This window comes from Misgurnus anguillicaudatus, chromosome 23 (genome assembly GCF_027580225.2).
Source record: "Misgurnus anguillicaudatus chromosome 23, ASM2758022v2, whole genome shotgun sequence".
NCBI classification, from domain to species: Eukaryota; Metazoa; Chordata; class Actinopteri; order Cypriniformes; family Cobitidae; genus Misgurnus; species Misgurnus anguillicaudatus.
In genome coordinates, this window is record NC_073359.2 from 7209270 (window position 1) to 7223097 (window position 13828).

The window sequence follows — 13828 nt, forward strand, 5'->3', positions numbered from 1 at the left end:
TCTGCAAGAATATACCAATATAGCTTGATCAAAACTGCAATTTATTCTTTGTTTAAAACTGCAACAATATACCAGTATAAAAATTATAGCTCAACTACAACAATATAGCAACAGTTTGTTACCTGCAATAGTATATATAAAAAAAACACTGTAAAAAATGTCTGTAGAAATTACAGTATTAGGTATTACTGGCAACTAGCTGCCAGTAACTTACTGTAGATTTAAATTTATGTTATTTACTGGCAACATTTTGTTCAAAGTTAAATGAACATTAAACATCTACAAGTCTTTGTCTTTACAAAGTAAAACAAAAAAACAGCATTAAGTTAAACATTCTGGGAAACAAAATCTGAATAAAAAAACAGAAAAAGGTTGGTGATGATTTCTGGTTCCCAGAATGCTTTGCATGAGGCTGTTATTGTATAGTTTGATTCTGTGAGGATAGAGACTTGTTGATGTTTGGAGTGTATTTAACTTTGAACGGACTCTTGCCACTAAATAACATAAATTTAAATTTACGGTAAGTTACCGGCAACCCAGCTGCAATAACATTGTAATTTCTACGGAATTTTTTTACAGTGCATGAAACATTTTCAGTCTTTATCTTCTACAGTAAGTTACTGGCAACCAGCTGCATAATTACAGCAAATTTTTAATAACTGCAACAATATTCCAATATAAAAATCAGTCCACAAGTTTGGGTTTGTGCGCATGAAATGTAAACTTTGAGTCAATCATATAATTTTAATAAATGAATAAAAGTAATGTACGTAAGTTTTGTCTTACTTGTGAACAGTGTTGGATGTAACTACTAAGTATTAATTAACTGTAAAAAGTACTTCTGATGTAATTGAATAAACACTGTGTATGGACTGTATAGATCAATTATATATAATGCAATAGTGGATTTAACATCAAAATTTAAAGTCTAACCTTAAAAAGCACGTTTTTTATGTATCCTTCTCACTTGAAATACGTTGGTGAGTTAATAAGAATATTAATAACACTCTAGTGTAGTTTCCCATTCTCACTATTAACTGGTTAGTTATTAGCATTAAAGGGGACATGTCATGAAAATCTGACTTTTTCCATGTTTAAAGGAACACGCCATCTTTTTGGGACTTTAGCTTATTCACCGTATCCAGAGTTAGATAAGTGCATACATACCTTTTTCATCTCCGTGCGTTCCGTAACTCTGTCTGACGCACCCACCGCTAGCCTAGCTTAGCACAAAGACTGGAAGTAAATGGCTCCAGCTAGCACACTGCTCCCAATAAGTGACAAAATAATGCCAACATTTGCTCGCAACACCTGAGAAGCCCCGTTGTGAGAGTTTGCTTAGAGTTACGCTAATCATTCCGCCCAAGTAGCAGTGCTTCGTCTACTGGGAATATAGTTCCCAGTATGTATACGGTTAAAGATGGCTGTGGCTCATATGACCTTGTTATTTGTACACACTATGACTATACAAATTACAACATATAAATAGGAAAATGTTGGCATTATTTTGTCACTTACTGGGAGCAGGATGCTACCTGGAGCCATTTACTTCCAGTTTTTGTGCTAAGCTAGGCTAGTGGTGGGTGGGTCCGACAGAGTTACGGCACGCACGGAGATGAAAAAGGTATGTATGGACTTAACTAACTCTGGGGAATACGGTGAATAAGCTAAAGTCCCAAAAAGTCAGCGTGTTCTTTTAAAGGGCCCATGGCATGAAAATTAGACTTTTTTTCATGATTAAGTCCTATAATTGGATTCCCAGTGCTTCTATCAACCTACAAAATGTGAAAAAGATCAACCCAGTAACTTAGTTTTGGTAAAACATTTTCTGCAAGCATGTGAAAAAATAGGTCATTGAAATTTGGCACTGATGTCATAAGGAGATCTTATTGTAATAATACCGCCCCTTAATCTGCACTATCCAACCACGGCACAGCCATTTAGTGCAGAGAGAAAGAGAGAGAAAATAATTCACAGCACAGTTGAGTTTCAATTGCAACAAACCATCATTGCGATCAGTGTCTGCATTTCATCCGCTCATTTGCATTTTAAAGGACACACCCAAAACAGCAAATTTTTGCACACACCTACAAAGTGGCAATTTTAACATGCTATAATAAATTATATGTTGGGTATTTTGAGCTAAAACTTCACATGTGTAATCTGGGGACACCAAAGATTTATTTTACATCTTAAAAAATGATTGTGACATGTCCCCTTTAAGTGCTATAATTGGGTCCCCATGCTTCTATCAACCTAGAAAATGTGAAAGAGCAACCCAGTAAGTTAATTTTGGTAAACCATTCTCTGCAAGCATGTGAAAAAATAGCTCATTGAAATTTGGCTCCCCTTGTGATGTCAGAAGGGGATAATACCGCCCTCTAGTCTGCACTATTCAACCCCAGCACTGCCATTTAGTGCAGAGATCAGCTCATTTGCATTTTAAAGGACACACCCAAAACGGCACATTTTTGCTCACACCTAAAAAGTGACAATTTTAACATGCTATAATAAATTATCTGTGGAATATTTTGAGCTTAAACTTCACATGCATACTCTGGGGACATCAAAGATTTATTTTACATCATAAAAAGTCTTGTAAAATATCCCCTTTAATATTACTGAGATATTGGCTGTTTATTAATACTTTAAAAGCAAGCCTGATTCTGCAAAACTTTATTCTTCCAATTCCTACCAATACTAAAAACTTAATAACTAATTTACTAAGTATTAATAAGCAGTAATTAGGAGTATATTGAGGAAAAAGTAGTTAATAGTGAAAATTTGACCTTAAAAAGTGTGACCAGAATTATTTATGCACTTTTATATGAGTCATTCGAGCTGTTTCACTATATCTTTGTATCATTTACTGAATACAATTTAGAAAGTTAATACTTTAGTAATTAAATAATTTTTGAAGAGAGTAATTTGTACAGTAATCTAATTACATGATTTGAAGATGTAATTAGTAACTAGTAATTAATTACTTTTTTTAAGTAACTTACCCAACACTGCTTGCAAAGTGAACCTACAAAAAACTTCAGAAAGTGATTATAAACTAATCTCAGAACCTCGAATAACCACCAGACGGCGCTCGTCCACTGAATTAACGACTACACAAAACTTACCACAGTATTACCATGACACTAGTTTAAATGGCATGTAAAAACAAGTATTGTGTTTAATACCACTACTGCATGACGGTACCAACCATAGTACTGGTTTGTCAAGGTAGCATTAATCCTATATGAAAAAATAATGTAGTATACTAAAGTAGCCTACTTACTATAGTAAACTGTAATACATTCTAGTATTAATCCTATACAATACTTACTATAATATAGTATTAGCTTTAGCAATCTGTAGTAAATACTACTAAATATTATTTACTATATAAAGGGTTAAAAAAATGTACAATAGTGGAAAATACTACAGTAAACTATAGTATTTTATGTGGGAATATAAGTAGAGGCTGTTCCTATTTTGTTTTTCCCCTTTGACGGACTGGAGAGCTCCAAATCGAGACAGTTTTCCAGTTTTCATGATCCGAGACGCATGTCGTCACGTCTCCGGTGGGCGTGGCCACAGAGCAGGGCGGGACAGAGAGTGAATACACGGAGAGAGAGAGAGCACATCTGGAGGAAAATAAAGGATCATCATTTAATATCCTCCACCCTGTGTCTTATTCTCCACCCTCTCCGTCTCATTCTCACTGAGACACGAGCCTGGAAACAGTCGACAGGCGTCGTAAGCAAGCGACGCTCCTCTGAAATGTATTTATTTACGAACAATCTATCGTAACTTGATATCTCTGACTTTCACCTACGCTGTCAAAAGCGCTTTTACGTTTTCAATTCAAGCGTCAGTTTAATGCACGACTTGGATATGATGATGATCTGGATCCAAAAGTGTTGATGAAGACATCTGGCGTTTCAATCTGATCGGATCGCGCGCGACTCAAGCCTTCTCGTCGAGTCACGTACCGACTGTATCGCGGAATCCATACGTCAGTGTTGAGGTAAATCCGCCGAGCGCATCCAGACGTGTCGATGTGTGCGTGTTATTTGCATTTCATAAATTGAAGTTCAGTTTAATCCAGACAGTCTGACCTAGTTTACTGAATACATTTTGAAGCGTCTTCAACAAGGCTTTGAAAAGTCATAAACACATCACCTGGTGTTATATAACTTGTGACGGTCATGTCAGGACAGCTACAGGTGTGATAGAAAGACACATGCGCGGGTGACATTTATATCCCAGGGGCTGTTTTATTATATATGTGCTCAAATATTTGTGTATTATGACTGTTTAACTTACCAACCGTTAAAATAAAGACGTGAATATCTGCAGTCTCGTTCTGGTGACCCTGTTTGTGAAATTCAAGTCTCATAATCTAATGACATGATCAGTATTAAAGATATCAAGATAACATTTTTACATAATTTTTTTTTTATATTATATAGGGTGATTTTTATATAAAAACAGTAAATCAAATAAAATGACTGGCTGATTTTTTTTACAGGCAGGGTCGCATATCAGTATTTTTTTAATACATATTTTATGTCTTGAGTAATGATGAGTTCCTGTAACTTTAAAAAAAGTTAAAATTGCATAACTTATTATGAAAAGTTAAACCAACGTAAAAACGTGTCTTAATTCTTTGCGTCTTTTTAAAATAAAACATAGAGGTAGACCGATTAATCGGTTTTGCCGATTAATCGGCACCGATAGTTTATTGGTGGAACAATCGGCTATCGGGAAAAAAACACGCTGATCGTTTTTCGAGTGCGTACATTGCTTTATTTCATTACAAAGTGATTAATTTGCTGAATAAATGCTGCATTAGTAGAGAAACAACAGTTTGTGGCAAATCGTTACACAAAAATACATGCGGATAAATTCAACCCATGTGTTTAATTTCATGATTGTTACCATCGATTTGCATAATTGTTTTCCAGCTGGTTAGTTTTATCCATATTGTAAGTTAATAACCAGAGAAATAAATATTTGCAGCTGTCGGCTACTTTAACATATCCAACAAATCAAAATCTGATTTCAGTTCTTTTTTATCATCACTGCAATACATATTTTGTTATTTTGATTAGATAATCATTAAGTGTCATTAAGACTACATATATAATAGACATTTATGTAATTTTGTTTACCAGTGGGAGTATTTCACAGAAGTATTTACTTTAATACTTATTAATATATTTTTATTTATACGTTTATTTAATTTAGCATATGTTCACGGCTCAGTACTGTTTTTTATTGCTTTTGTAATACATTTCAGCCCTGTTTCACTTGAGTGTTTGTTTTTATCCAGTATTCGTTTAAAAAATATCGGTCGATTAATCGGTTATCGGAAAGCAGGGGACAAACTTTGTTATCAGTATTGGTAAAACCCATGATCAAATTTGATTCAATATCCATAAAAAACTATCGATTAATTAATCGTTATCGGAAAACAGGGAACAAACTTTGTTATCAGTATCGTTAAAATCCACTATTGAATTGTATTCAATATCCATTTAAAAAACTATCGATTGATTAATCGTTATCGGAAAGCAGGGAACAAACTTTGTTATCAGTATTGGTAAAATCCATGATCAAATTTTATTCAATATCCATAAAAAACTATTGATTAATTAATCGTTATCGGAAAGCAGGGAACAAACTTTGTTATCAGTATCGGTAAAATCCACAATCGGATTTTATCCAGTATCCATTTAAAAACTATCGATTGATTAATCGGTTATCGGAAAGCAAGAACTTTGTTATCAGTATCAGTAAAATCCACTATCAGATTTGATCCAGTATCCATAAAAAAACCTATCGATAAATTAATCGTTATCGGAAAGCAGGGAACAAACTTTGTTATCAGTATCGGTAAAATCCACTATTGAATTTTATTCAACATCCATTTAAAAAACTATTGATTGATTAATCATTATTGGAAAGCAGGGAACAAACTTTGTTATCAGTATTGGTAAAATCCATAATCAAATTTTATTAAATATCCATAAAAAAACTATCGATTAATTAATCGTTATCGGAAAGCAGGGAACAAACTTTGTTATCAGTATCGGTAAAATCCACAATCGGATTTTATCCAGTATCCATTTAAAAACTATCGATTGATTAATCGGTTATCGGAAAGCAAGAACTTTGTTATCAGTATCAGTAAAATCCACTATCAGATTTGATCCAGTATCCATTAAAAAAACTATTGATTGATTAATCGGTTATCGGAAAGCAGGGAACAAACTTTGTTATCAGTATCGTTAAAATCCACTATTGAATTTTATTCAATATCCATTAAAAAACCTATCGATTGATTAATCGTTATCGGAAAGCAGGGAACAAACTTTGTTATCAGTATTGGTAAAATCCACAATCGAATTTGATTCAATATCCATAAAAAACTATCGATTAACTAATCGTTATCGGAAAGCAGGGAACAAACTTTGTTATCAGTATCACTTAAATCAACAATCGAATTTGATTCAATATCCATAAAAACTATCGATTAATTAATTGTTATCGGAAAGCAGGGAACAAACTTTGTTATCAGTATCAGTAAAATCCACTATCGGATTTTATCCAGTATCCATTTAAAAAACTATCGATTGATTAATCGGTTATCGGAAAGCAGGGAACAAACTTTGTTTTCGGTAAAATCCACTATCGTATTTGATCCAGTATCCATTTTAAAAAACTATCGACCGATTAATCGGTTATCACCAATCAAGGACCAACTTAGTCATTGGTATCTGTAAAATCCACTATCGGTCCTCCTCTAAAAAAATATGCAGTGAAACTTATTGAAAAACCTAACCGGCCACAGTTCTTGGGGGTTCCCCGTTAATGTCTAGAGATTAGAGCTTTGTAATCTACATATTTTGGGATGTTTTTGGTGCCGAGCCGACGCCAGGCCAAACCCATTCCTGATGCAACAAACTGCAACATTAACCGAGGGTCTGAGAAAGCAGCTCGCAGAATGAGAGACAGATTGTGGCTCAATGTGTGTGGTTTAGCGACGTTCCAGTGGGTCGTGAGACATTGTTTGTCGTGATGTGTGTAATCCTGGCTCAGTCATACCGTCCGTGTTGACTTTATAGTGTGGTCTGTGCTTTTAGCGTAGGGGTTCGTCGGGTTCATAGGATTTGTGAAAGAATGGGTGAGGAAGCCGAAAGGAGAGATGAAACCGCACATTCTTTTCTTGTGAAACACCAACTACCAATGGCTGCCTCTCGAATTCGGTGTCCTTCGTAGCATTGTCCTTATGAATCTGTGGTATTACACCTATATGAGGACACCCGTGCACTCTTGCATCTGTTAGTTTCCAAAAGAAACACTCCCTTCCTCCTGTTCTTGTTTTTCTCCATCATCTCTTACATCTCATTTTATTTTCTCAAGCCCCCCCCCCCCACCTTGGCTTGGGTTTGAGGTTGGACGGAGTTCCTGGAGGCCTTTACAAATCATGAGCAATCCAAGGGGGGAAATGGAAGGCATGGAAAATGAGGGCGAGAGTGGAGAAATATGAGTGCGTCTGGTTGTGGCGTCTGAAGAATTTAAAATCGCAGTTATTCCACATCGTCCATTTTATTCTCAAGACGTGTCGTTCCTCTAGACCTTCCTCTTCCTCTGTGCTTCACATCCCTCTGTTGCCGTGCATGATAACCGCTTTGGCGTGTTGGGGCCGCAGCTGGTCCTTGTTATTGTTTATGAGCTTGGCTCTCTCTTTGCATTTCTAATGTACACTTAAAAGCGCAGTGGAAACAAATTGGGTGAATCTGCTGTGGCCAGAGGAATGCGTGTTTGTGTGTGTGTCTGGATAACAGACCGTACGGAAAGAGAGAGAGAGAAGGAAAAATGGGAATTTTAGAGGAGGGGAGGTTGTGTTGACCTTGTCTTGTTGCCAAGAGCAGGGGGTGGAGAGTGAAGGAGTGATGAAGAAAGAGAGAGAGATGGTGTTTGGGGTTTTTGCCTACTGTAGGATGTTGTTGTTTCTTCCTCATCAGTGATTTATTATTTATGTGCTTGGTTCTCCACCCTCATCCTGTTATGGATTAATGAGTCTGTGAGGGTCAGAAATCAACCAAATGAGACAAAAAAAAAAATAGAATAACAGTAATGAAATGAAACATAGGTGATATCTTGTCTATTACTTAGAGACAAACTGTTTGCGAGGCAACAGCTATCGGATCACACAGAGCTTTTTGGCATTAATGTCCAGAACACATGGTTAGAATAAAATGTCCTTATAAAGGAAAAAATGTCCTGAAAATCAAATCCAGATGGCAAATATTGCCCCTGAATAAAAAAAGTTAATTTTTGACAATGTGTGGTGGGACACCAGTGTGTGTTTGTGTGTCCTCGCTGTTACACATACACACCCCAACCTTTCTCTTTTTCTCTTCCTTTTCTCTGTGCCAGACACCAAGATTGCAAGAAAAATAATAGGATTGCATCACTGAGTTTTTGGAAAGAGGGAACGAAATGATCACGTTATTGCATTTTACTGGGAGTCAACGAAAGGGGGTAAAGGACAGAGTTATAGAGACACTTTGAGTTATTGAGCTCATATATAGACACTTTCGGTTAGATACGTATCCAGTTATAGACTTATAAAGACAAATGCATTAATATACTTATAGCTGCTGTGTTGTAGGTGGTTGCATGGGTGCAGCTACAGATCAAAAAAGCTGAGACTCTATGGTATGCTCATCCTTAAGGTTGAAGTTTTGTTGCATTATTTACGTGTACGCAATTTTCGACATCGGTAGAGTATGTGTGTAGGTCCTAGGGCTGGACCAGAAAATTCGAATATTCGTTCCGTGGGTTGACATTCGATTTTCAGTTTTGAGATTCGAATATATATATAAATATTTTTCAGCGTTAATGCAGAGCTTTTGCCAAGCAGGAAGTGCGCTTCACGCTCCCGCTCTGTAGGTGGCGCAGAGAGACCAACATCCATAGCCAACAGCCACCAAACGCCACCAGTGGAAGAGATCGCCTCAAACGGAAAGCGCGCTTTCTGCTTTGGCATTCACGCTAATAGTGTTGTAAAAACGTTTAGTTTCTTGCAAAAACTGATTGATTTGCTTCACAAGACATCAATATGTCACACAGAGTTATGGGGGATTACTTTTGTATTGGATATATATGCTTTAGCTCTTAAAGTGTTCGGATCGGTTGACTTGCATGACGGAGCACTGGGGTTTCTGCAAAATATCTTCTTAATTGTTCTGCTGATGAAAAAACATATTGGATTGTGCAAGTGTTATAAATAAACTTGATTTTGAAAGTATGCTACCGTTTTATTACAGTTTGTTGAACTTCGTTCATTTATTTTCGTTGTTTTATTTAAATGGCCTACCCTTTACGTTGTCAGTATTAATAACTGTGCTGCTAATTTCTGATACGGGAATGCTTGTTTGTTAGAAAAATGTTAGGCTACCTTATTAAAAGTATTGCTCTTGTGTTTTGTTTCACTAATGCTGTTCTCGCATGACGCGTGACAGGCACCCCGTTTCCGGCTTGCGCTGTTCTGTAGTATTTTTAAAGTTTATTAATTCTAAACGTGTCACATGTCCATATTGCACGAAAAAAAGGCACTACACTCCCTTGGGTCCGCAGCAACACATCCGCCACATAATAAAACTGTAGATAGACAGACACACATACACATATACACACACAGAGATTCCTGCCTTTATTAAAGAGAAAAATATGTTCAGCCCCTCCTTCCGAAGCTTCGAATATTCGATTTTATTTCAACTACAGCTTCGAAGCTCAAAAAAAGGTATTCGGAACAGCCCTAGTAGATGCATTGCACTTTGTCGCAATGTACAGTATTGTTCAAAATAATAGCAGTACAATGTGACTAACCAGAATAATCAAGGTTTTTAGTATATTTTTTATTGCTACGTGGCAAACAAGTTACCAGTAGGTTCAGTAGATTATCAGAAAACAAACAAGACCCAGCATCCATGACATGCACGCTCCCAAGGCTATGCAATTGGGCAATTAGTTGAAAGGGGTGTGTTCAAAAAAATAGCAGTGTCTACCTTTGACTGTACAAACTCAAAACTATTTTGTACAAACATTTTTTTTTTCTGGGATTTAGCAATCCTGTGAATCACTAAACTAATATTTAGCTGTATGACCACAGTTTTTTAAAACTGCTTGAGATCTGTGTGGCATGGAGTCAACCAACTTGTGGCACCTCTCAGCTGTTATTCCACTCCATGATTCTTTAACAACATTCCACAATTCATTCACATTTCTTGGTTTTGCTTCAGAAACAGCATTTTTGATATCATCCCACAAGTTCTCAATTGGATTAAGGTCTGGAGATTGGGCTGGCCACTCCATAACATTAATTTTGTTGGTTTGAAACCAAGACTTTGCCCGTTTACTAGTGTGTTTTGGGTCATTGTCTTGTTGAAACAACCATTTCAAGGGCATGTCCTCTTCAGCATATAGGGCAACATGACCTCTTCAAGTATTTTAACATATGCAAACTGATCCATGATCCCTGGTATGCGATAAATAGGCCCAACACCATAGTAGGAGAAACATGCCCATATCATGATGCTTGCACCTCCATGCTTCACTGTCTTCACTGTGTACTGTGGCTTGAATTCAGAGTTTGGGGGTCGTCTCACAAACTGCCTGTGGCCCTTGGACCCAAAAAGAACAATTTTACTCTCATCAGTCCACAAAATGTTCCTCCATTTCTCTTTAGGCCAGTTGATGTGTTTTTTGGCAAATTGTAACCTCTTCTGCACATGCCTTTTTTTAACAGAGGGACTTTGCGGGGGATTCTTGAAAATAGATTAGCTTCACACAGACGTCTTCTAACTGTCACAGTACTTACAGGTAACTCCAGACTGTCTTTGATCATCCTGGAGGTGATCATTGGCTGAGCCTTTGCCATTCTGGTTCTTCTTCTATCCATTTTGATGGTTGTCTTCCGTTTTCTTCCACGTCTCTCTGGTTTTGCTCTCCATTTTAAGGCATTGGAGATCATTTTAGCTGAACAGCCTATCATTTTTTGCACCTCTTTATAGGTTTTCCCCTCTCCAATCAAGTACGCTGTTCTTCTGAACAATGTCTTGAACGACCCATTTTCCTCAGTTTTCAAATGCATGTTCAACAAGTGTTGGCTTCATCCTTAAATAGGGGCCACCTGATTCACACCTGTTTCTTCACAAAATTGATGACCTCAGTGATTGAATGCCACACTGCTATTTTTTTGAACACACCCCTTTCAACTAATTCAACTAATTGCCCAATTGCACAGCCTTGGGAGCGTGCATGTCATGAGTGCTGGGTCTCGTTTGTTTTCTGAGAGTCTACTGAACATACAGGTGAATTGTTTTCCACGTAGCAATAAAAAAATATACTAAAAACCTTGATTGTTCTGGTTAGTCACATTGTACTGCTATTATTTTGAACAATACTGTACATACATTGAACGTCTGTGTACATGTACGATCAAATAAACGTTTGCTTACACGTAAAAAACAGACTGTACACCGGCTTTAAAGGCACAATACAGCTAGAGGTCGCTTAAAGGAATAGTCCATTTTCTTGGAGGAAAAATCCAGGTGGTTTACTCGCCACCATGTCATCCGGAGTGTTGATGTCTTTCTTTGTTCAGTCGAGAAGAGGGTGTGTTTTTTGAGGAGGACATTGCAGGATTTTTGATGGACTTTGATGGAGCCCAACATTTGATACTTGGCTCGACACTTGGCGGTTTTTTTCAACGGAGTTTCAAAGGACTATAAATGATCTCAAACGAGGCATAAGGGTCTTATCTAGCGAAACGATTGTCAAGAAAAATAAAAAATATGCTCTTTAAACCACAACTTTTCGTCTAGGTCCGGTCCAGCGCGACCTAACGTAAATGCGTAGTGACGTAGGGAGGTCACGTGTTACATATATGAAACGCACATTTGCGGACCATTGTAAACAAACTGACACAAAGACATTGGTTAGTATCAGTTGACATACAACAACGTCGGAACGGTCCTCTTTCTCCACACTTGTAAACACTGGGGCGGAGTTTCGCGTTCATCCTCTGTGACCTCTTGACGTCATGACGTATTGCGTGGGGTCACGCTGGCGCATCACGACCAGATCTAGACGAGAAGTTGTGGTCCAAAAGTGGATATTTTTTGTTTTTCTTGTCAAAAATGACGGTCGTTTCGCTGGATGGGACCCTTGTGCCTCGTTTGGGATCGTTTGTGGTCCTTTGAAACTCCGTTGAGGGGAACTGTTGAGTGTTGAGTTGGGTGTTAAATGTTGGGCTCTATTGGAGTCCATTGGAGTGAGAAAAAACTGCAATGTTTTCCTCATAAAACATAATTTCTACTCGACTGAACAAAGAAAGACATCAACATTTTAGATGACATGGTGGTGAGTGGATTATCTGGATTTTTCTTTTGGGAAAATGGAATATTCCTTTAACAACAACACAGCTTGATGATGCTGTTGAGGGAAAACACCACAGTTTTTCGGTATTTTACTATGTTCTTACCTCAACTAAGACAAATTCATACATCGCTATCTTTTTTCAATGCGTGCACTTAATCTTTGTACAGCGCGTCGTGACTGTGTTAGCATTAAGCCTAGCCCCATTCATTCCTTAGGATCCAAACACTTTCATGTTTTTTCCTATTTAAAGACTGTTACATAAGAAGTTACACGAGTAAGTATGGTGGCACAAAATAAAACGGCAATTTTTAGGGAATAAAAAATGAGAACTATATTGTATGGCGGAAGAGCACTTAGTTTGCAGCACTTCGACCTGCAAGGCTAAATGCTAACATAGTCACGACGCGTTGTACAAAAATTAAGTGCACGCATTGAAAAAATATAGGTATGTATTAATTTGTCTAAGTTGAGGTAAGAACATAGTAAAATATTGAAAAACTGTGCTGTTTGCCTTTAAAGAGCGTGGAATGATGGGAGGATTTTGTCTTCACCAATGTCTACTTGAATCGATCCGAAAGGACTCACAAGTCATATTCATGGATGATGTATTCAATTAACGTTTTACAACCGTTACAATATAATTAACTTATGATTGACAGTTGACTAGCCCTGATGTAAGATCTTAATACACCACTGATAATATAGTTACGTATATTATATTGCATTTCCATCAAGAGATCCTTGTAAAAGTCCCACATTGCTCCTTTAAAGCAACGAAACACATACTTTGAATGTTATAAACCGCTGATATGCGCTATGCAGTGACACATGAAATGGACCTTGGATTAACCAACATACTTTGTAAATGAGCATGCAAGTGTGAACAGGATTTGTAAAACATCTATTGGCATACAGGTAATGTGGTTGTTAAAGCCGCTACGTTTCCTCATTCCTGCACTAGTACAGAAAATAATTAAATGGACAGGTGATTGTTTATCTAGACGTCATTGCGGCAGAGAGAGTTCAGAGGTCACTGGTAGTCATACCATGAGATCCTGAGGACACAATGGCACTTTTTACTGTTTTTCTTAAGATTATACCCATGATGCAGAATCTTCATCAGGTCTTCCTGTGTTTTCACAGAAATACAGTCTATATATCTATATCGTACTGCTTTTACCTGTATGTCTTAATGTTTTCATACTGCATATGAAAGGATTTGTTTTTTATAGAAATAAAATGTCCCCTTAAGAAGACAAATTTGTTTCTCATTGTAAATAAATACCAACAATAGCCAACAGCATTAGAGAGTGCTCATTTTCCAGCTCCCCTAGAGTTAAACATTTGATTTTTATCGTTTTGGAATCCATTGGATCTTTTG

At 37.0% G+C, this 13828-nt stretch overlaps 1 protein-coding gene across 4 annotated transcripts in view; it reads left to right on the top strand.

The window, feature by feature from the left end:
* Window positions 1–13828, top strand: part of glis2a (GLIS family zinc finger 2a) — a 33278-nt gene that overhangs the window by 8216 nt on the left and 11234 nt on the right. For 2 of the 4 annotated variants that reach the window (XM_073862269.1, XM_073862271.1), the window contains exon 1: window positions 3630–4018. The exons of 1 other annotated variant lie outside the window; for it this stretch is intronic. The gene's annotated coding sequence lies outside the window, so the exon portion shown is untranslated. Of the gene's footprint in view, window positions 1–3629; window positions 4019–13828 lie in introns of those variants that run through there. One more of the 4 variants, XM_073862268.1, reaches the window with a different exon arrangement.